The 22,858-nt window shown below is 43.9% G+C and overlaps 1 protein-coding gene across 1 annotated transcript in view; it reads left to right on the top strand.

Moving 5' to 3' along the window:
- The first annotated feature begins 7,416 nt into the window (after positions 1 to 7,416).
- Positions 7,417 to 22,858, top strand: part of LOC138569763 (cAMP-responsive element modulator-like) — a 1,496,827-nt gene continuing 1,481,385 nt past the window's right edge. The window contains exon 1 of the mRNA XM_069648038.1: positions 7,417 to 7,701. The gene's annotated coding sequence lies outside the window, so the exon portion shown is untranslated. The remainder of the gene's footprint in view (positions 7,702 to 22,858) is intronic.

Genomic DNA, 22,858 nt, shown 5'->3' with positions numbered 1-22,858 from the left:
ATGGATAGTCTGGCACTAGCACACTTCTTTATAATCAATGATAGGATGGATAAGATAGCAACAATACTTTTATGGTTTCAAATGGATGCAATGTGGAATGAAATGCAGTACAGAAAATACTCAATATGATTTCAACGAAACAACGTAATCACTTTTCTCTGGCAATCCCCTTCCCCCTTTATGCAATGCAAGGAAATGGAAGGAAAGCAAACAGTTCTCAGAAATGCAATCAAATGTAATTCAGTGCACCCCAGCAAGCTTGGACTACAGAAGTTTGAAACCCAGGCCCAAAATGCTTTTATATGTGCTGGCAATGAAGTGAAAAATATGCTAAAATGCTTTTAATTCCCTCTAGAGGTTCAGGGTGAGTGGTATCAAGTTAATATTAGTCCAGGCTCACTTTAGCAAGGATCTAGGGTGTAACTAGCAGGTTAAACGAATTTTTGGCAACTGAAAGCAAGAAAACTGCTGTTTTCACACGTTGAGAAATTTGCAAATCGCGGTAAATTCGCGAGTGCGTTTTTCGCGATTTCGGCAAAAGTATCGGGGGAGGAATGCGGTTCTAGGTTCGTTGAAAAGCCACGATTCTAAGCTTTCTGAGGAAAGTTACTGCAAGTCTCTAGCACAAACGGTTACAGAGATATGAGCGATTAAATAAAGGTCGTTTTTCAGATTTGAAATTTTAAAGTTCAAAAAGACAAGTGCAGCTTGCAACTAGAAAATGACAGGTGACAGCTTTACAAATGACAGGTGACAGTTAGGAGACAGTTCTACTTAGATTAAAATAGCTTGAATTATATTATTTTAACTAAGAGATTGGTTCTGCACAGTTCTGCTAGGTACTCACACTATATTCTTGAATTAGAATGGGCCTCGCCACGGATCTGGTCAGGTTTTAGACTGGACTTCACAGTGATCTGGGTCAGCTCTCTCTCTCTCTGGATTCTGGAGATTGATGGATTTGAAGTCTGGATCTTTCTGCACAGCTTTCTTTAGAGATTGATGGAGGTAAAGTATGGATTTTCCCGGCAGAGCTTCCAGCTGCAAATGGATTTGAAGGTCCCTATCTGTCCTGTCTGTCTGCTTTTATCTGTTTTAAAATGGGTGTGTGTGCAGCATCACTAGGCTCTACCCCTCTCCACTTGCCATTGGCCCAATTCTCCCCTCTCCCATGATTGGGGAAGGAACTGTTAGTCAGAGTGATGCTGTAGGTTTTATGGGTCAGAGGATCCTCCCCTGTCAAATTGCACACAATCTATATTTGATAAAAAAAAACATATTTGCACAGGTACACATTCGTTTAAAATTACACGCACCCCTCACATATCACAGGAGGTATACCCTTGTCCACATCTGCTCTTCCTGGGAGCTTGCATTCAGAAATGGGCAATATTTGCACTTTTTAACTGATTTTGCAATTTCGGACATTAACCCAAATTTACACACATGTGCGCAAGGAGTATGGACATTAGTTGATGAAGTGTCAGATTTTTCACATGCACACATTTTGAGTAATATCCTCTTTTCCGCTAAAACCCCCCTGAACATACCACCGGGTCCTAACACGTCTTAAAATGTGGGCAGAAAAATCACAAGAATTATGGTGTCATTTAAATAATTTTCACAAGTCCGTACTATGAGTTATTCATCTTTTTAGAGTTATGTTCTGGCCCCAAAGGGGTGTGGTTTCCCCCCAGCACAAGGTTGAATTTCTGGTTTTTCCAGTTCTGCCAAGCCAGCTTGCTCTCACAGGCAGTGCCCCTCCCCTGTCCTTCCAGGAGGAAGCTCCATTTACGACTCCCGCCAATAAAACATTTGCCTGAGTCAGGACAGGGCTTTGTTCAGAGCTCCTGTATTCTGTGGGGGCTCCCCTTAATTCAATTATCAGAGAGATGGCATATCCTTAGTGTGGCCAGCAAAAGGCAGATAGGCCTGGGAACACAGCTGTGACTCAAGTTTCACTCCTGATGGGGGGTAGTTGCCAGGCAAAATTGGAATCTCTTTAAGCCAGTTTTTAGCTACATGTCATTTCTGTTCCCCAGTTTTCTGCATTCAAATAAAACTAAACATTTTTACATATGCAGCTAGAATGCTGATTCTAAGTTTAAAACTATGACATTTAAACAATTGCAGCCTATGTGACACTCAAAAGTAGGTCACTCAGTCAATTTAAACATTTAGATTTTTAGTGTCTTTCAGTCCAAATTTACTTAAACTGCTGAAATCCACAGCTCAGCCAGTCTTGTTATAAACCTTCAAGTCACTTCAGAATATAACTTTACATTGGATCCACCTCTCAGTAAGTCTTTCTTTGGCTTGCTTTGGGTTCATTTATTCAGTTTTCTACAAAAAGTAAAATCTGGTGTTTTAAAACGCCGGCTTTCTGATAGTGGTGAGTACTGGTACTGCACCCCTTTTTGGGATTTAAGAAAATGAATTCCCAACAGTTATGGGTTTGCTTTTGGCAATCAGCATTGCCATTCCCAAAGGTTTCAGACTACTGTGTGGGTAGTCCAATGGTGGTTTTAGGCAGTGTCCTTCTGTGCCCATAACATCGGCAAAAATGAGTGGCAGCCTATACTTCATGCATTTCCCTGTGCATTTTCTGGGAAGCTCTGGCCATCATGATGTTTTCCATGTCAGTACTGCATAGTTTTGAGGTAGGGCTTGGATGCGTGGATAAAAACATCCCACAAATGAAATCACCACCTTACGTAGAAGCCAGAAAACTTAAGTCAATCAGTTGAAAAGTGCGTAATCCAAAGTGCGTAATCCAAGGACAAAGTTCATAACAAAAGGGCAATCCAAATAGCAATCCAGGGACGGAAATGTGGTCAAATCCAGGAGAAAATAGTTCCAAACAAAGGTACCGTGAAGGAAGAAGCCAAATCAGAGTCCAAGATCAATCCGAGGTCAGTGGTAGTAGTCTGTAATCCGTAATGCGCCCAACAGGATCAGCTGTGAAGCGCTGGAGGGCAGTCAGCGTGTCCCTTTTGAACGCTGACTAATGATCACGTGACTCTCATCATCCGTCACGTGATCGAACGTGCTGAAGGAGGAGCTATCAGGTGCCGGCAACGGAGACGTTGTAGAATGCCCGTGGCGCGTCTCCATGGCAACTGTCAACGCCGGAATGGAAACCAACGCCGAGATGGCAAGAACCGGCGTCGCTGACCTTGTCCCATTCCTTGCCGGTAGGCCTGCAGGGGAGAGTGTGTCCTGGCATGTATTTTGGTGGTGATAGTGGGGGCTGGATTATGAGATGTGTCCATGGAACGCGTGGATGAAAGTGGGGGCGTGACAATTGTGCTGTTTCACTGCTGAATTTGTCTATCAAGATGAGTTGACAATGTGGGAGGTAGAAGATTTTTAGGTGGTTATTCTTACCATATCTTGCCCGACATGCCACTCAACACCAACTGGGGACATACTTTTTCACTCTGGAAACTTCACAGGTCAGTGCATTTTTGTTTTGTAAGCAAAACTATTTCACCAGATTTCATTCTTTGCTGTGCCTAATTATGCAATTTTATGTCAGTTAACACTAACCCATGGTAAAAATTCAGTGCCACTAATCAGTGTCCAAAACTTGTGGACACTCACGCCCCATGCACACCTATTCTACTGAAGAAAACTTCAGTCAATATGTTAATTATACTTATAGATGGTCATACGGTACATAATTTGTAGACAATCTTTCGTGATAATACTAAGTTCAGTCAGTGATTTTAATAGAATAGTCAATTCTTACATTCATAAGTGCATAGTAAGATTCGTGAAACATAGTGAGAAAGTCACAAATGACAATTTATTAAATTAGCTCTACGCGTTTCGAGATATCCATCTCTTTCTTCAGGAACTAGAAATCAACTCTTTTTCAATTTTCTACAAAATAATTCTATAAACAAATGTGCGATAAAATGTCAGAAACCATTGCCTCGCAACAATTTTAAGTTTGTTTTACCAAAGATAACGGACATTCTGATACTTCACCCAATTGTTTTGCGTGTTGTGGGAAAGTAGTATTCTGATTGAGTAATACATCTGTGCGGCAGAGATACCGTATTGGGGCAAGTAACCTGTGGATGACACATTTGTAAGAATGATCTGAATCTGGGTTTTAATTTTACTTAATATTAACAGATTTGCCATGATAAAAGGTCCTACCTTTTTCTGCCTCTGATTGATCGTGACTGTAATCATCTCTAGAACGTATCATCTTCATTACGTCCTCAACTGGATAGATGCCCTCTATATAGGTCTGCCTATGGAAAGGATAGTTCTCGTTCTGTGGACACATGGGGTTAGTATGCGCATGCATCAAAAATAGGTCAAATACTACTTACAGCTTCGGTAGAATCGCTGCACACTTTACTTGTCATTGTAAAAAATGGTTGTTATGCCAACGTGACTGAGCAACCCAGATTGCTGTCAAAAAGGAGTACATCACTAAGCATGTTTGTAAAGTTGTGTGGGATTAGTTAATTGTAAGGACTTACGTTATTAAAGTGTTGCGTTTGGTAGTACACAGGAGAACGCTGCCGGTGTCTCTAATGCGAGCGCAAGCTTTGCTCATTGCTGAGATATTGTAATGGATCGTTGCTAGGCGACATTACGAGTTGTAATGGACATAATTAAGTCATAACAAAACCAAAAACGGTTCATGAAGCAAGTATTTAACATAGACAGACTGTCTTGTTCGTTCGTCCAGGCAAAAAGAATAATACAACGTGCTGGCTGACCCTAAAGGAAGAATACCCTGGCCCTGTCAGATGCCTTTCTCCTGAGGTGATCGGTGGTGTGCTGCCTTTCCAATAGGGATAGCGGGAGAAAACACTGTCCCTCATCACTACTGGTTGGGTTTGTTGCATCAAACTAAAAAGTAATCAATAAAAGTCCAAGAAGGACCAAGAAGTGAATGTAATGACAGGACTGTTTATTAGATTGTGTCTAATCTACAATTATGGAAATTATACTAGCCGGGGATTTTCTCTAAGTGGCCAGAAGCTCCACAGTGTATCAAATGGTCTACTTGGATACTTAAAAAGTCCCTCTAAATAGGGATGCCCTAAAAGTAGTGCTCACACAGAGCGAGTACAACTACTCGTATAACGTGTCCTAGATCTGCTCTTAGGATATTGTGATGGTCATGAGAACACTCATGGCCTATTGCGTCGACTGGTTTCAATGACAATTCTGGATAATGTCATCTTCTTCAGGACCAATTGATTCTCAATAATGGAATGACTCTGGCGTGTATCTGTATTGGCAGATAAGGCGGTCACCTCCGTCCCCTATAGGGAGACAAAATGGGAAAGCTGGGGGTAAATTCCAAAATGCTTGGCTCTGTCCTCATAGCTATTGTGAACAGAAATACAGTCAGGCCATTTCTCATAGTCTTTATGCTTGTGTCTTATGTTAAAGACAATATGATGCCTCATCCGTTAGTGAGGCACATTCTCTGGGGTTGAGGAGTATAGGGGGAGACGCGGGTGAGAGGAGGCAAAAGAGGGAAAGAAACCAACCTCCTGCCGCTTTATGCTTTAGCATGCATTGGTGTGACTATCTGCTTATGGACACCTCGGTGTCTGAGAAAGAGAAATTATTTTAATTATTGTAAAGACACCTAACTGGTGCCAGCTGCGGTCTAACGTTTGGTAGCTGGTCGGAGCTGGTGACCCCGTCTACAAACTCAGTGTTGCGTGGCGCTCCTCATGATCTGTAATTACATATGGTAGCCGTGTGCTATCCAGACATGGCAATAGCCTGTGTCAGTGTAGTGCTAATTCCCAGATTGGCCTGGAGTATTGTAGTCACAATTTTCGCTTCCAAAGCACCCTGTTGTCACATGGGTGTTTACCTGTATGAGGGTCCGCTGTCTCCCAATCGAGTGCCGCTTGTTACTGGCAAGAACCATAGTGTCTGATGCAGCGCGAGTATGACGAGTAATGGCAGCAGTGGAGGCATGGGAAGGTGCCATACATTGGATGGTTCATGAACAGTTCTTTACGATTGTCAGTCCTTTCTGCTTTCACAAGGCAGTCTTTCCTCTTGTGTATGCAGTTAAGGGTGGTTTTGGAAATAATCTGCACAATTGGGGGTCAAGTCTGGTAATTTTCCAATTCTTTTTGCGTGTGCGTTTGATCTGCATACTTTGTTTTGAAAATCTGGTCAGATAGATTTCAGTGCCCAGTTTCAGTCAAGGACCTCCAATCTGACACCTCAAAACACTCGCATTTTAGCACCTCTCGGGCATACATGGGATGATGGTACACTAAAGATGGGCATGCACTGAAGTATAGAAACTGAAAAAGCCAATCATGTACCGCATAATAACCACTTAAAATCCCATCGTGTTTTTGAGCAATGCTGCTGGCCCGATGTACTTTTAAAAATGCCAGGCTATTATGCAAGGCTATGCAAAAAGGACGTCCTTTGAATTTAAGGGGTTAACGCTGCGCCAAAGGCTCTAATATGACACTAGTTCCCACACACATTCCGAGTTTAGATGCGATAGGGGCCACATACGAGTCAATGTGCCCTTCCCAGTCTTTGAAGGTAGCCTCTCTCTGACCATTTGAAGCATTGAGACGCCCCACCATAACACTTGCCCAACCCTCCGTCAAGCCATGCAGCATGCTAGGCGATGCCGAAACGCAGGGACAAAACCAATCGCAGCTTGCGTATTTAGGGCAAAATTAGTTTGGAGTACGCACACGTCGCACTAGGGAGGTGCTAGTCCAGTCGTCGCTTTAATTTTGCATTGTGGAACTTGCAGTCCCAGACTACCCCATAATAAATTCGGGAATAGGAGTCTCAGAATACAAAGTTAAAGCGAGGACTCCCAACTCAAATGCGGAGTGTATGCATACAAATCATATTAAAGGGATAAGAGTCCATAATATTGGGTTTTGGACAAAGAGCGAAGTAGCAAGACTTTACAAAAAAAAAGAACGTCTACTTGAAACGTACGACACCTCTCTGCGAAGGGTCAGAGAATTTAAATATTTTTTTTAAACGAGTTTCCATTTTGCGTACAAGTTGCCTAACGGAAGTCGACATTAAACTGAAGCGATAGAAAACAAGTCCCAGTACAAACCAAAGTGCTTAGTTAATTATAGCCAGGCTTTCCACCTAGATCTACTTGAACGCCGGTGCAAAATGCCACGAAATTTGATGGACTGAGTGTTTTAGAGAGTCTCGGACAGATTTTGTTTGTAGGCTTTACGATGTTGATGGAAATTATAAGCCGCTTTGAACCCTCAAAATAGGCGACCACTTGAAAACAATGACCTACTGCACGGGTACAACGCCACTATTTCGGGAATTGGGTCCACTTTTCTCTGATCCGGGAGCTGCGCGTGACGCGACCGTTGGATATTGTCAACTGATCGGCATTCTGATTCCACGCTCGGCTCCAACACACTCAGCTTCGGCTAACAAAACAGTGTTTGTACGTACAACTTCCCTTAACTTGCAGACAAACGCTATCCTTCTACTACTGTCGCGTGCTTGCGTCCAGGCCCTCACCAGCGCACTACTCTGTAAAAGACGCACACTCTTACACGGAAACATTTTCCTCACAACGCAGGGCAGCATCAGAGCTGACGTGCGGGCTACGTGTGCGGCCACTGCAGCCATCCATCCACTCCTCCCTCAGTGACGGAGCAAGCTACGTAGAGCGGACAGCGGCCACCTTTGGTAAGTTGTAAGAGAAGGGAGGCGGGATCGCTAACTCAGAACTGTGTTTGCGAGATCACATTGGTTACTTGACAATCCCCTCCGAGACGCTTCTATTGCGGACCAAGAACTCTTCAACTGCTGCGGGAGTTATTTGGTTATCAGTTTAGGATGTTAGGCATGTGCAGTGCAAAGGGACAGTGACCGCGTATTTGCTAAACGGGGTTTTTCTCAGTTTTGAGTGTGTGCTATTATAAGCTTATAAACCGAAACTATTGTATTGAAGAGCGGTGGACGATGACGTGAGGAGGAGGAAAAGGCAGCCTGTGGTGGTTGTTTGGGTATTTTACCCCATTGAATGGCCATGGCTTTTGTGCCATTTGTGTGCGAACCTATTGGAGTACAGGAAAGAGAGAGATGACTCATGAAGAGGGAAACGAAGTTGGGGTGTTTGGTTATTTCCCCCATTGACTGCCCATGGCCGTGCTAATCCCCTTCGCACTTCCTCCTGGGATCCCCTTGAGCAGTCTGTATTAATCAAGCAGTAACCTCAAATTTCAGGCCTGCCAGTTTGACTAACAAGCAGTCTTCCTAGAGGTAATGGTTTCATTGCAGCAGTAAATGCGTTACTGGTATAAAAATGCCTTAACCAAATGTGCCTACAGCCACTTGATTTTATATAATTTCTTGAACTTGAATCCAGTTAAAACAAACATTGACAAAGCCATGACTTGTGTATTGGTATTAGATGGGCATTTGCTCATTCAGCTGTAAAGGTAAGGGCACACATTTATTGCTACCAGCAGTGACATTTGAAGCTGCAGTGTTACACATTCTGTATATTTTTCGTCTTTTCCGCTTTGATGGTGAACGTTCAAAAGCATATTTCTCTACAAAAGATACACTACTGTTTGAACGAATAACTTTGTTAGAAACTTCTCTCTTTCTCCCTTGATCTCTTGCTCTACTCATTTAAAGTATGGCGCTGCGTGTCTGCAGAAGATTAATTATTGAAGTGTATGTTTTGTTGTAATGTCAAAGTGTGCCAATATGTTTTCAATTTATGGAGAAGGCACAGAGCTCTCAAGTGGCCATGCGTGTGATGGCAATCCAGTCCTTTTGCGTTTTAAAACTGGCACTTGAAGTTTTCCTGAATGTATGGTAGATACAAAGAACAAGTCCCAGAATCCAAAGAAAGCACCAGGTCTGGAGGGCTTCCCACGCATTGGCACGGGGAACTTACAAGCTCTAAAGGCATCTTTTTGTGTGCTAAATTATGAGGCAGTTTAAGGGACTTTCACAAATCAGTGATGTCCATTGACAGCGTAGGCAAATATGCCATTAGCAGAAGTGCATTCAGAACATGATCCTGACATACTATCTATCGCTATCATAGGAGCACTTCAGCAAGTACTTGTGTTAGAAGCGTCTTGTATGTGCTATTATGTCTGCATATTTTGACGCACCGCTATGAACACCTGATGTCTGTAACACACTCTCAACCATTCTTCATGACTGGAAGACAGTTGGTGGATTACACGGGATATAATGTATTGCAAGCTGAGACGAGATTGTGTTGTAACTGGAGGCAAGCAGAATTTTCTGGGCCAGCAGACACACCCAACATTTAAAAAATACCGATATTGTCAAAACAAGCACTGGACTGTAGGGTATTTTGTGGAGATTTGGGGCCTGACGGTATTTTCTTACCGCCGAAAAATAACTTAGCAACAATCACTCCTTGTATTCAGATTGGGCCATGTACAACAATAATACAGTGGACATGCATTATTTCAGCACCCAGACATGCATATTTGGTATGCGTGGTTGGTATGCGTGGTTGGTGGTATTTTGGTGAGCATAATTCCCTTGTTTTATTTGTGGCCCCAATGTCCAGAATCCCTTATCTTTGCTTAGATTTTTCGTGTAATCACTAGAGAGATCTCAGGCCTACATTTCAGGAATACCACATTTTCAGTGTTAGTGTTAGTGTGCCACCATGGGCGATCTCACTGACTTATTTACGACAGAGAGCTATATGTGGTAATTTTGTGGTAATTTCCACTACCTTATATACGGTAGGGAACTATGTCCAGAGAGTCCCTCTTCCCGTTCGCTCATGTACCTCCAACGAGCTATGCTACAAACAGTCACTCACAACTGTCCATACTGAATATGATCATGCACACATCTGTCTTAAAATGACAATTGCACTGTTTAAAAATCTCCCCACATCATCAGCACTGTATTGGTAAATATAAAACACACCACCCGTCTGCTTTCAAATATTTTTCTGTATTATAAAAGTTGCATTTAAACAAGATCTCACTCTTTACAGAAATAAATAAAATAGCACAGTAACAGCATTGTCTGTGATACACTGAAAAGAGAGTGGCGGAGAAAAGAACTCGATTTGTAACATTAACATGTGATTAAATCACAGGAATCTCCTTTCCTACACTGACTGAATATTCTCGTACACACTCAGCCCCCACACTTATGTAATTACCTTATCTGTTCAGCCCGAGTTTTCTTCAGCTGTTCTCTTTCTGAATGTGGCTCCCTTGAAGATTAACCCCAGTGAAAACGAGCGCCTTTCGTTCTCAAACCGGGTTATTATCCGGAATTCTCAGCTTTTGCAGATAGGAATGCTTCAGCCAGGAAACAGGTCCTTCTCCCAGCTCTGCCAAATCTCGACTGTTCTCCCTCTCTCTTCAAACTCCCCCCAGCAAAACCCTCATCACTGCCTCTAGCATGATACTTGCTATGACGCTGCTCCAATCAGAAATTAATCATGCCACATCCTCCCTCTCTACACAATGGCTCCTTTTTACAGTAACCATTTGTAACCAACTGATTTCCTGTACCTTCGCCCTTGGCTTCCTGAGTTATGTGGACAGAGCAGCAGAGAAAAAGAAAAAAAAATTAATGTGCGTTTAAAAGTTCACTTTCAGAGTAGGCCTATTTCTGCAGTGGAGACACATTTTTATTAGTGGGTTATGTTAAATGAATTTTTATTAGTCAGGTTGTTTATTAATAATGTTAGTTATTAATTTTCAAATGTGTCTCTTGCACCATAGGCATTTCAGGTGAAAAATAGTGTGCATTTTTGAATGTGCACATGTGCTTTTAACTGTAAAAATAGATTTGCATCTTATATGTTAAAATCGTTTTTGACTGAATAGCCTGTCTTTCCATGTTAATCTGGTAACACATATAGCAATGCACCCGCACCCATGTGGTGGTGCTGCATAAAAAAAAAATTGCTACCTGTGCAGTAGTGCTGTACAATTGCTACCTGTGCAGTAGTGCTGTACTCTGTGCTGTAACACGCCAAATATCCTTACAGGACGAAACATTAACCACAGCCATGTTTTCAGCAGAGAGATTGTCAGGAATAAGTGTGGGAGGCAAGCAGAATTTTCTGGGCCAGCAGACCCACCAACATTTAAAAAATACCAATATTGTCAAAACAAGCACTGGACGAAACATTAACCACAGCCATGTTTTCAGCAGAGATATTGTCAGGAATAAGTGTATCACAAAAACAATTAATGTAACACTTTTTTTTTAATTTACAGGGACAATATATACTAATAGTAAAGGGACACAAGGACATTTAAAAGTAGCACAAATAAAACCTGCACATGTGAAGAAAAGATGTTTATATCTGAATGTGTAAAAACATTTACAGATGTATTGAATTCACCCATGGTTCTGTTTTAGTAAGTTTTGATATGTCAGTGTGCAACCTTTTGCCATTTTCATGGCCTTTTGGAGTTTTGGGTACTGTTAAAACTTGTAACTATGGATGGGTTACTGGCATCAGAATAAGCAGAGCAGATGTAGCTATTTTATCCGATGACTGAGATAGTCAGTGGGCCTCATTACGGGTCTGGCAGTAACCCTGCCGGTGCTACCAGCAGGTTGTCGCCGGACCATAATAATTTACAGCAAGAAACAAGGCACCCTTGTTTCCAGACCGCCAAACTTATGAGGCACAGTATTTTATTGTTGCTTGTGCGGGGGTGGACCTGAGCTTTGTGGGTGGCATGCTTTGTAGCTTTTCTTGGTGCAGGTGTTCAGTAAGCCACAGCCTGTGTTGTGACATTTTAGAGGTGTGACGGAATGCCATCTGGTGAGGGCGGGAAACCTGATTATTTTTTTTATTTTTATAATGGTAATTACATTTCTGAAATGGAGGCCTGCTAATCAAACTCCACTTTCATAAAGCTCCATCCCAGAAACCTAGTGCACCCATGTACGTTTGCTATGACAGTCTCCCGATGTCCCCAGTGCTTGCCCTTCAGTGACAGCAGGGCAGGTTCAAAGGTCATATGTGCCTTCCTGAACTCAGCTGATGGAACCCAGTTCCAACAGACAGAGGTGTCTTTTTTAACTACAAGCACCAATTCCGAATATAATAAATGTGTGCCCCTAGTCAGCCTGGTGGCACTTTAATGTCTTAATGTAAACCATGTCTACTTATGACATGGTGGCTACGTAGGTTAAACAGTTGTACAGTCGCAAGCATTTGGATTCATGTATGACAGGGCTGGTGCGTATTAGCTGTCTGGCCTGGGTGTACCTCCAAAAACCATGTGTGACCTTGCTCAGGAAGCTTCTCATTTGATCCCCCTGCGGAAGGTCAACGCCTTCACTCGGGGCAAAGGAACCCTCCTGGTAGGTGTCTGTGAGCCACTGCTTCTAAGACAGTCCTGACATAACAATGGCCCTTTCACACTCAGGTGCTGATTACTGGAGTCTTTTTTGAAGTAGGCAGACAGACGAATGTGGTGAATTTACAGTTGCCCAGAGCAGAGGTTTAGCCCAGAGAGGGGTTCTACTATCTTGGAATTTGCTGGGCTCCCCAAATCTGCTGCCTCACTGCACTTCCTGCAGTCGGTGCACCCTGTGTATGACATTAGAAGGCAAAGGACACTTGTTACAGCAGCTTGGATTGGACCCTTGACAGCAGGCTTGCTTTGGACCAAACCGCTATAGCATTTTGCCTTATAAGTGGCAACCCTTTATGATTCGTCTTTGGACTTCAAGACCAGGATTCACCTAGGTTTCTGTTGGGGGTATAGGCTATTTCAAAGGTTTCTGCCATAGAGATACAGACAGGAGCTCCAATGAAGAGAAAAGCTCTCCTCCCTCCCTACCCGGGGCATATTAGGAGAGAAACTGATGTATATCGAGGCCCCTCGGCTGCCTGTGTGCTGTTCATTGGAGGTGAAAGACACTTGCTGTTGCCAGACAATCTTCCAAAAGACTGTAGAAATATTTATGTTTTATATATGTTTAAATGATTTGTTCGCATTAGGGTGACATGACACGTTTTATACCCCCAATATAATGTCACACCCTCTAATTCTGGGTAGGAAAAACAGCTAGTGATTTTGCAAAACTCAAAATGTATCTTAAGAATTAAAGTACATTTTTAAACAATCTATCTTTATACCAAGGAAATCACTACAATGTTAGTCTTATAAACAATTGGTCAGTAACACAAGATTCTACCTGCCTACATGAATCTTGCTAGCATCAATTCACAGAAAAATTCATTTCAATTCTAGGTATATTTGTAGAAATATGTATGCTTTATTGATGGATTCAACAAGGGCAGCACGATTGGTTTCATGCCCACTGATAGCCAATTCCACCCCATAATTCAGGGTAAGAAAAACAGACCGTGTATTTCTCAAAACTTGAAATGAATTTAAAAGAATAGAGTCCGGGTGTGGCCTGGAGTGCCGATGGTGTGGACGCTTCTTTAATGGCTTCCGTGGCGGGCCAGCTGCAGCGCCAATTTCAACACGGTTCGATAAGCCCAATTACGAGGAAACTCACCTGTCGGGATGTGAGAGGCATTGGAGCAGCTCCGGGAGGAGAAGCGGAGCCCTGAGCCCCCGGGAAGCCGTAAAACGAGCCTTCTGATTCCGCGGCCTTTCACCGCCTCTTCCAAGATGGCGGGCGGAATTGACGGAGTCTGCAGCGTGGGGAGGAGTCCTGGTGGTGGGAACTCCTGGCCTTAAGGAGCCCCGCTGTTGTGTCCCGCTTCCCGCCCACCCCGTTTGGTGACCCACAGTCCCCGCACCTGTAGCTCCGCCGACTCCTGACTACAGACCTGGGCGGGCCCTGCAGTGCTATCGCTCCCCAGCTGAGTGGCTGGACTGGGCTGGGAACATGGCAGCCTGGAAGCCTGGAGGCTCCGCAGTAATATCTTGCACTGCGGGAGGGCTGGGACGAAGAGCCCTAAGGTGAATGCGGTGAGTGAGTGCACCATGCAGCGCCGCGGGGCTGGGACTCCCAAACCCCACTCTGAACTGTGCCTACGCCAGAGCCCCTGTCTGGATCCCACTAGCAGCGAATCGCCCCCCCCCCCATCACTGCAGAGGGGGGACCACTGGTATCACAACCCAGCTCTGGTTCCATGAGTTGCAACCGGCCTCCAGGCACCTCCTGAAACGGAGCAAGCCAGGGCAGTTGGAGAGTGGCGGCCACCTCCCTGCTACTGCTGCCCACTCTTCAGCTCCCCTTTCCTTCCAGCTAGTCTGGGCGGGCTATCCAGCCTCACCAATGACTCGTGGGTGTGGGGGCCTTTTCCCCCCACTAGCAGCTCCACCACCCCCTCTGACCACAATGTTGCACTCCAGCTTCACAAATCCCCTCTTATCCACCTTACCCTCCACACCTCCCACTTCATGAGTAGAGATGTCATGGCCAAGCAATCTAAAGCTACCAAGAACACAGACATAGCCACAATGCTGCTATCGGCGGACAAGGGGAAGAGACAGGACCCCCCCCCCAACTCCGCGCCACATATGATTACGGAAGACAAGGGGACCCTCACAACCAGAAGCGATCTATTGGCTTTCATGGCTGATATTAAATCGGAATTTAGGTCCTGCATGACTGAACTTTTTACAAAATTAGAGCACACTGACCAGAGGGTGACGGAAGCAGAGCAAAGACTGGGGGAAGTCGAGGATCAAACCCAAGATCACACTACGGCCCTAGGCGAAATCCAACATTCCATTAGAGCCTTATAGGACAAATGCGAAATCTTGGAATTCAAACAAGAAGACTTGGAAAATCAGGCCTGACACAATAACCTACGAATTCGGGGTGTGCCTACCTCAATCTCAGACCAAAACCTAACGGAATACGTGGGGGACCTCTTCCAGTCCCTGCTGCCACATCTGGACAAGTCTCAACTCCTGCTGGACCGCACGGATTCACCCCCCGATGTTATCACCAGGGTACACTTTTTTCACTACGAAAGAGGCCATGTTGTTGAAGGAGAGCATGATGTCCTTTGTGGTACAATAGAGACTATCATCCAACCCTATATCTATAGGCGGAGAGTGGGGTAATCTGTTTTCTCATTTTTGTTATTTTGAGCTTAGTATTGTTCTCCCGTTTCAAGAAACAGATCCCCCAAAAACAAAAAATAAGGGAGACTACCTTAGTTAAGGTGACCGCTTTCTTCAAAGCCAGCAGGTCCGTTACAGATGGCTCTTCCCAACAGCGCTACAATTTACTTACAAAGGCACTTTGAGGAGAATTAGCCACCTCGAGGACGCCGAACAAATCATGCACCCAACCTTAACCCGGACTTCCTCCCCTATGGCTCCTGAGACCACCTCAAGCAAAGACCCTTCGCCCCCTCCAAAGGAGAAGCAGACTCTATGGACGAGAGTCCCGAGAGACAGGAGGAAGAGATAGCCTAACACTGAAGGAAGGTACATAGGCAAGAAGACGGGAAACTGGCAAGCTAAAGGATGGACCCTAAAGGCCCCTCTCGCCTATAATCCTATTTGGTGCAGCTCTGTTCTTCCCCTGGCCCCCTACAAAGAAACAAAAGAACTGTCGCCACACTTATGGCAGCGTGCTCCCCTCCACAGCTCCTGCACAGTTCCGGGGTACTATCCATCTACAAGTCCTTGGAACACCACACTTTTGAACAATTTGATCCTGGTTTCAGCCATGTTGGCTGACCACGGTTATTTGGCCCAGTTGGCCTGGGGGTGGCGCCAGACCTACAAAGTTGGCCAACCGTTGGTTAATACCCAGCCTCCCCGTTGGAGGCATGGGTGAAAATCCGAAGAGCAGGATGGTAAACAGTCTCAATCTCTCTCAAGCCATGGCTGATTCTTACCCAACCCAACCCTCCCTGCTTGAACCCAACAGCAAGCTTGCCCCCCCCCCCCCAGGAAACCCGCACCTTGAGAGTCATCTCCCTTAATGTCAGGGGGTTAAATTCCCCCCCCAAACGTAAATCAATCTAACAAAAGCTCCTAGATGAAGATGCAGCGTTAGCCCTGCTTCAGGAAGCACACCTACTACCAGCAGACTTCGGGCGCGTACGTTTGCAACAATTCCCGAAACAACTCATCGCCTCAGGTGGCACCAAGAAAGGGGGTACAGCGGTTCACTTTAGGAAGGGGTTTACCCGCCACATTCTGGAAACAAAACTCTCCCCAGAGGGGCGATTTGTGGCAGTGAAATGCCTCCTGCAGGGCCAACTATATACCTTAATTTCAGTGTACACCCCAAACACGGGACAAGTTGCATTCTATGAAGCTCTAAGCACCACGCTGACTCCTTTTGTAGAGGGTCAAATAGTAATGGGAGGTGATTTTAACGGAGTCCCAGACCCCACAAAGGACCAATCCCACTCGGCTTCCTCTGAAGACGTTACTCTGGCCCTTGGGTTGCTACGCCTATTTAGGACCCTAGAGGTAGTGGACTCGTGGTGGGTACTACACCCCTCAGAGACAGGTTTTTCGTTTTACTCCTACGTCCACAGGACGTGCTCAAGAATTGACCTCCTCCTGACATCTTCGCAGGTGCTCGCCTATACCAATGAGGTATCCATTGGATCAAGGATTCTGTCCGACCATGCCCCAGTAACCCTGGAGATCCGCATACATGACCCAGCCCCTGCCGCCCAATGCAGATGGACACTGTACGGCACGATACTTAACGAGAAGCCATAGCAACATCAATTAAAGGATAGTTCCGGGACTTTTTTTTTATTGTCCCTACGGTTCGGCCATGTGTTTTTAAGCATAACTCGGTAGATCGTAGAAAACTTTCCTATGGACCTTACCCGACTTTTCGTCCATTAACGCACTCGAAATCAGCCGCCATTTTCTGATAATCCTATCATTTACCTCCATCGCCCTGGCTCACCTGCTTTTGCGGCACTAAATCAAATCCCCCGCCCCTGAAACAGACTTTATCAAAACATTCATATTCCCCGCCTCTATCCGTGACGTGACGGAGCTGCGTAGGCAAACGCGCCCAGGCGTCTTCTACGCGACTCCACACAGAACCCGGAAATCAACACAGATGAGCTCACACAACACAGCGCGCCACAATTGGGAATATGAAACTGTACTTTTAAATGAAACCGCAAGATTGTAAATTTGGTAAAGTACATTTATTTGACATCAAATGTTTTGAGAATATTCAGCGATTTTCATTTTTATTTGCTCACGCTCCAAAAAGTTCGTTTTGAGGCACGCGATGTTCCTTTGCTGTACACAGGGTCTTAGATCATCTCACAATACAGCGCCACAATTCGGAATATGAAACTGTGGTTTAAAAGCAAACGGCAAGATTGTACATTTGGCAAAGTACATTTATTTGACATCAAATGTTTTGAGAATATTCAGCGATTTGCATTTTTCTTTGCTCTCGATCCAAAATAGTTCGTCTTGAGGCAAGCGATGTTCGTGTGCAGTACACAGGGTGTTGGTTTACGATAAAATAAGCTCTTCGGTCGCACTGATAATCGCATGGCTGTTCCAACAACGAGGCACTAGGCCACCACAACGTTCTGTATGTTACATCTAGCCGTTAGTACCGCGTAAGGGCATACTTGTACTTGGCGATCGTCCCATAAAATGGTCAGGGTGGTAACGTTGTTCACGCGGAGAAGCAGCTGGCGGTTGAAAAAGCCATCCGCCGGTGTCTGGTACTCGTGACACATACAATAATGAAGGATGTACCTGTTTTAAAAACATAAAAAATTAAATTAGTCTCACCATCAGATCTTTATTAAAATTATTCATTTTATATATTAGGTCGGGAAATTATTTCATAGCTAGGACAGTGCAACTGGGTATTATACGTCAAGGGGGGGGCTGTAGGATACTGAGACAGTCCCCCAGTGCAGGGGTTGATAGGGAGGCAGTGCAGGTGGAGAGTGGAAGGGCCCAGGACCGAGGTCGCAGACAGTGGACCAGTTGTGGCAGGGGAGAGGGAGAGAGAAAGCAGAAGCAAAGATTAAGGTTTTGAGGTGCTTCCGTAAAAGGAGATGGTTCTCCTCAAGATAGTGCGCGGTACAAAACAATATTCCACATAGAACGAACAAGTACAACTTAACCCGTCTTTAAAGCTACTGTATAGTAATTAAATTGCGGTATAAACTCATCTAAAGAGTTACTTACATTATATTTGCATTTTCCATTGTGTCTGTGCGTAGGGCAGCCCCGAAATACCACTCCTTCTATGCCGACGTTATTTCTTCTAATAAACGAACATTAAATGGCTTTCGTTTCTGAAATTATATTCATTATCGTTTCTTACGTTATTGCCCCACACCCCCAAAAAGAAGTCTTTCGGGATGGTCCCGGCCTGTCAAGGTCAAATAACAATAGAACCTTATACTGAGTCGTGGGCCATTCCGGCACCCGAGCAAAAAAACAAAGCAGCTGACCTTCACTTTGAACGAGCACACATTCCTACTTAGCTACATTCAGTGTAAGGCCATCTCACAGGACTTGAAATTTACACTCCATCTTTGCATTTTGTCTGCGTGCATTTGCAGCCCCAGAGAACCATAAATACGGAGACATTCTATATTTTTTGAAAAATGATTTATATTACTGTTTGGTTTAATTTAATGCGCAAATGAACAAGGTTGGATAGACACATTGCATGTACATTGAACAATCACTTTTATTTACACAATACATAGTTACACATATTCAATGGGCCTGCAACATGAGGAGACTCCAGAGCAAAGTCACAGGTGACACCCGGGTGGTTCGCACAACTGCACGGTGAAGGGAGGGGCAACGGTGGAGAGACACATTGCATGTACACTGAGCAATCACTTTTATTTACACATTACATAGATACACATATTCAATGGGCCTGCGACATGAGGAGACTCGAGAGAACAGACAATCAAATTACAATCATTTAAACCGTGATGTGTATTTCTCAATGAGCTCTTCTTTAGGTGGACATGGAACAGAGGCAATGTTGGGTGGCAATGCAGTTGTCCCCTGCACAGGTTCGTTCACAACTCCATGTATGTGCCTATCTAGGACATCAACAATAAGTCTCTCAATAAACTCATATTGCATATCCTGAAACACTGGTTTGATCACCCATTGTTTACTTCTTTTAGTGAAGGCCTTATTGTAGCGAAGCGTCCCTAAAGTTCCGGTCGTCCTACTTTGTTGACGGCCAACATTATGGTTATGTGCCAAGACTGCTAGAAGAGTCCGATTTATCATGCCCTCCATGCCAAAATGCAATCGTTTTGGCCTGTACTTTAGGCACATATTGTGGAACACCTCCAAATCTCCTGTGTGGCAGAATTCCGTGAGTCCCCTCAAATCTCTTGTTATAGTTTTATCAAATACAATCTTTTCAATGGCTTTGTGAGTGGGTGATGAAGGAATCAACCACTTCTTCTTCCGTGCCTCCTCTGTGGACAAATGGCCATGTTCACAATTGTGGAAATGTTGGTTTGTGGTCCAGCGGTGAACGTTGCTACAGTGTAGCATTACTGACCGCCATTTTTCCAGTGGAATTTCCAACGACCCTCCACATGTTTTTGAGCTCCACCAAAGATGGTTGCTGATTGACTTGGACCACTGTGAAATACCTTGCATATCTTTTTTTTTACCTGCAGCCGACATTTTTTTATTGATTGTTTTTGCAAGATGCCAAACGTCAAATTGGTGATTTATATTTTTGTACTCTTCTCTCATTGTCTTGGCAATTGAAACATGTCTGTCCGTGGCTATCAGGTCGATCACCATTCCCCCCGATTGTAGTTCTTGCAATGATGCTACAAAGCCAACTTTCTCCATGGCCACTGAGGATGTACTTTGTGACACCTGCATGACCACCGAACTCACAATTTTCTTACTTTCCATGTCCTGAAAGTGGTAGGTGCAGTACTTGGCTGAAAATCCTGGGCTGTCGCACTGTCCATCACCGGCTAGCCTGAACCGTTTGCCCGCGAATGTACTATCAATAGACATTTTTTCCATTCCCCAAGCTTCGCTAATGGCTGGAAATAGATAATCGGTTTGGTATTTGTAGAACTGAGTTTTCGCAATAAAATGGATTCCCACAAACTGAAAGAAAGACTCTAACTTTTTAAAACTTGAACCACTAAAAAGTGCAGCCGCTGCACAAAGTAGATTGCCTGCTGGCAGTTGCCCCAGCATGGGTTGTGCAGACCATGAGAAAGGATGATATTTTGTACAGGTGGCATGTATTTTAAGGTTAGTGCCTCGAATTGCACGAGTCACATTAATCAATGGCTCCCCACATACTTCCCCACCAACCGAATGCCCACATTTCATCCGAATAATAATATCAATCAAACAACTATCGAATACAATGAATTTGGGCTCTTTCCTTATACTGTCACTCTGCATCCCAGCTGGTTCGGCCTGTAACGTTGAGGACATGTCACTCACATGAAAGGTAGAATCTCTGATATCGTCTTCCGCTATGTTCAGTGATATTGATGGTGTTTCATTGTCGTCCACTTCATTCTCTTCCATTGCAACATCTGTTCCTTCTCCGGCGATGGGTGAATAAAACAATTTCTTCAACTTTCTCGCGGTCTTAGTTTTTGCGGGTGTGGATTCTGTGAATTGATCTCCGACTGCATCCGAACTACCAGGAGGACATTCACTATCAATGGCTGGATGTGGTATAGCTCCGTTGTCAATCACTTCATATTCTTCCCATTGGCACAATGCATCTCCAGTCTCAAGTCCCTGCCAAAAGGTTTGACAAGCAACATCTCTCGTTCGCTTCACTGTCTGTGTAGATCTAGTTCGTACACCCACTCGCAACTAGAGGACAGATTGGAAAAGGGATGTTCAGTTTAAACACAACTTACAGTATTGAACTATTAACAGTGAAAAACAACATAATATAGTGACCAGGACACTAACCTTCTTTTGCTTTCTTTTCTTTGAAACTTTCTTGCCTCGAACTTCAACATCAGGACGCTGTTGCTCCGACTCGTGTGTGCATGTCTCCACTTCCTCTTGCGCTGCAACGACTATATTTTCATGATAAGCACATCCATCACGCACTGACGCTCCATCGACTCCCTGAAACATAGAACTTTCATTAGTATGTATAATAATATCGAAAACACAAAATGTACTTGGGGACCAATACCCACGTACATCTCAATAGCAAAACACGAATGAACGCTTTGTGTAGAACATTCAAACGACAATTATTCACGCATTGTTGATCTAGTTAGATGGAACTGTCAAGATCCATACCTCGGGCTCCTCATAGACTTCCATTGATGATATTATTGAAGATGATGCTTCAGTAACTCTCTGAAACACAGTAATTGCATTAGTATGGTTTTCTATTTTGTTAAAAAGAACATAAACTTTGTGCAGGCGTCAACGGCTCATCTAAATAGACCTGCACAAATGATCAGTTGTCTAAAATAAATAATGGATATTTAAATATGATTCGATTTGCTCGATCGTTGGAAGTGTTACCACCCAGAGATCTGCATCAACTACTAGGGGTAATGTTCTTCCGTCATCTCCCTGAAACATAGTACTTGCGTTAATAACGAAGGAAGTATAGCGGATGTAATCACGTCATATGATTTCGCTTGATCGAACTGTCAGTATCCATACCATAATGCATAAGAACATCAAGGGACGATGTAACTGCGGTGCACACTTCTGCAAGCTGTTGCGCAGACCAGTAACTGCATGCTCCCCCTTCTTCTTGGACTAATGCTCCATCGACTCCCTGAAACATAGGACTTTCATTAGTAATGAACACAATATTGAAAAAAGAAGACACATAGGAGGGCGACGACAGAAGGACATATCAATGGCTAAAAACGAAAGAAACATTGTGTGTAACAATCACGCTACAAGAATGCAAGATCTGATGATCTCCATCGATGGAACTGTCCGGAAACGTACCTCGAGCATCTGAGTGACATCAACGGTAGTCGTCAATACGTTGGACTCCTCAGCATCTCCCTGAAAGACAGTACTTGCATTATTTTGGATAACAATAATTATAACTGAAAACAAAGACTAGAGGATGAGTACAAGGGAGTACCATTAGGTAAAATAATTACACAATAAATTAAAACTATTGATTTACATGCCTAAAACAAGTCAGTGGCAGAATAGCTAAGTAAGATTACCCGATAGGCGCTTGAAGTGGCTGATGACTGCAATAACGACACGGATGGAGAATCTTCCGCCTTCATATTGAGTGGATACATAAATGGGGAAATTATTGTTAGCTAATGCTACACACTACCGCAAGGCCGAGAGATAAATACGTAAACTTGACTCACCAGTGGAGGGATGTGGACGAATAGAGTGGGAATAGCGGTTGAGAGCAATTTTCGCCTCGTTCGCGGTGTGTTCTTCTTTATTAGCAATGATGTGGAGTACATGTCTGAGCTAAAGTGCCTGCTGCAGATGCGGTATCGATCACCCCTCTTGTCCGCAAAGACTTCTAGGACTCTACTTTCAAGCTCAGACGGTGGATATCCGCAATATCGGACCCATTCTCTTATCTGATCTATTGTTTTAGGGAAAACATGCATTATAGTACCTTCAGATTTATTATGGGTCTTCGAAGGGCAACCGCCAATGGAACAGGCAGGCATTGTGGAAAGTTCTGAAAAGTAAAGATCAACAATTCTCTATGAATACCAATGTGTTAAAAAATTAAATGACACATAAAAGGTTCAATGCAAGGTTCGTTTTGGTTCTTGGAACTATACACGTTCACATGCGGATAATTATTTGAATAACTTTAAAAAAATAGAAAGATAATTTGACTAAACTCAGAACATGTGACTAGTTCCTTGCATGTACTGTCTTGAACGAAAAGAAATTGG

The sequence above is a fragment of the Ambystoma mexicanum genome, chromosome 2q, assembly GCF_040938575.1.
Source record: "Ambystoma mexicanum isolate Mex_15411 chromosome 2q, UKY_AmexF1_1, whole genome shotgun sequence".
Lineage (NCBI taxonomy): Eukaryota > Metazoa > Chordata > Amphibia > Caudata > Ambystomatidae > Ambystoma > Ambystoma mexicanum.
Note: the sequence above shows the minus strand (reverse complement) of the source record. Positions and strands in the feature narration are given on the sequence as shown.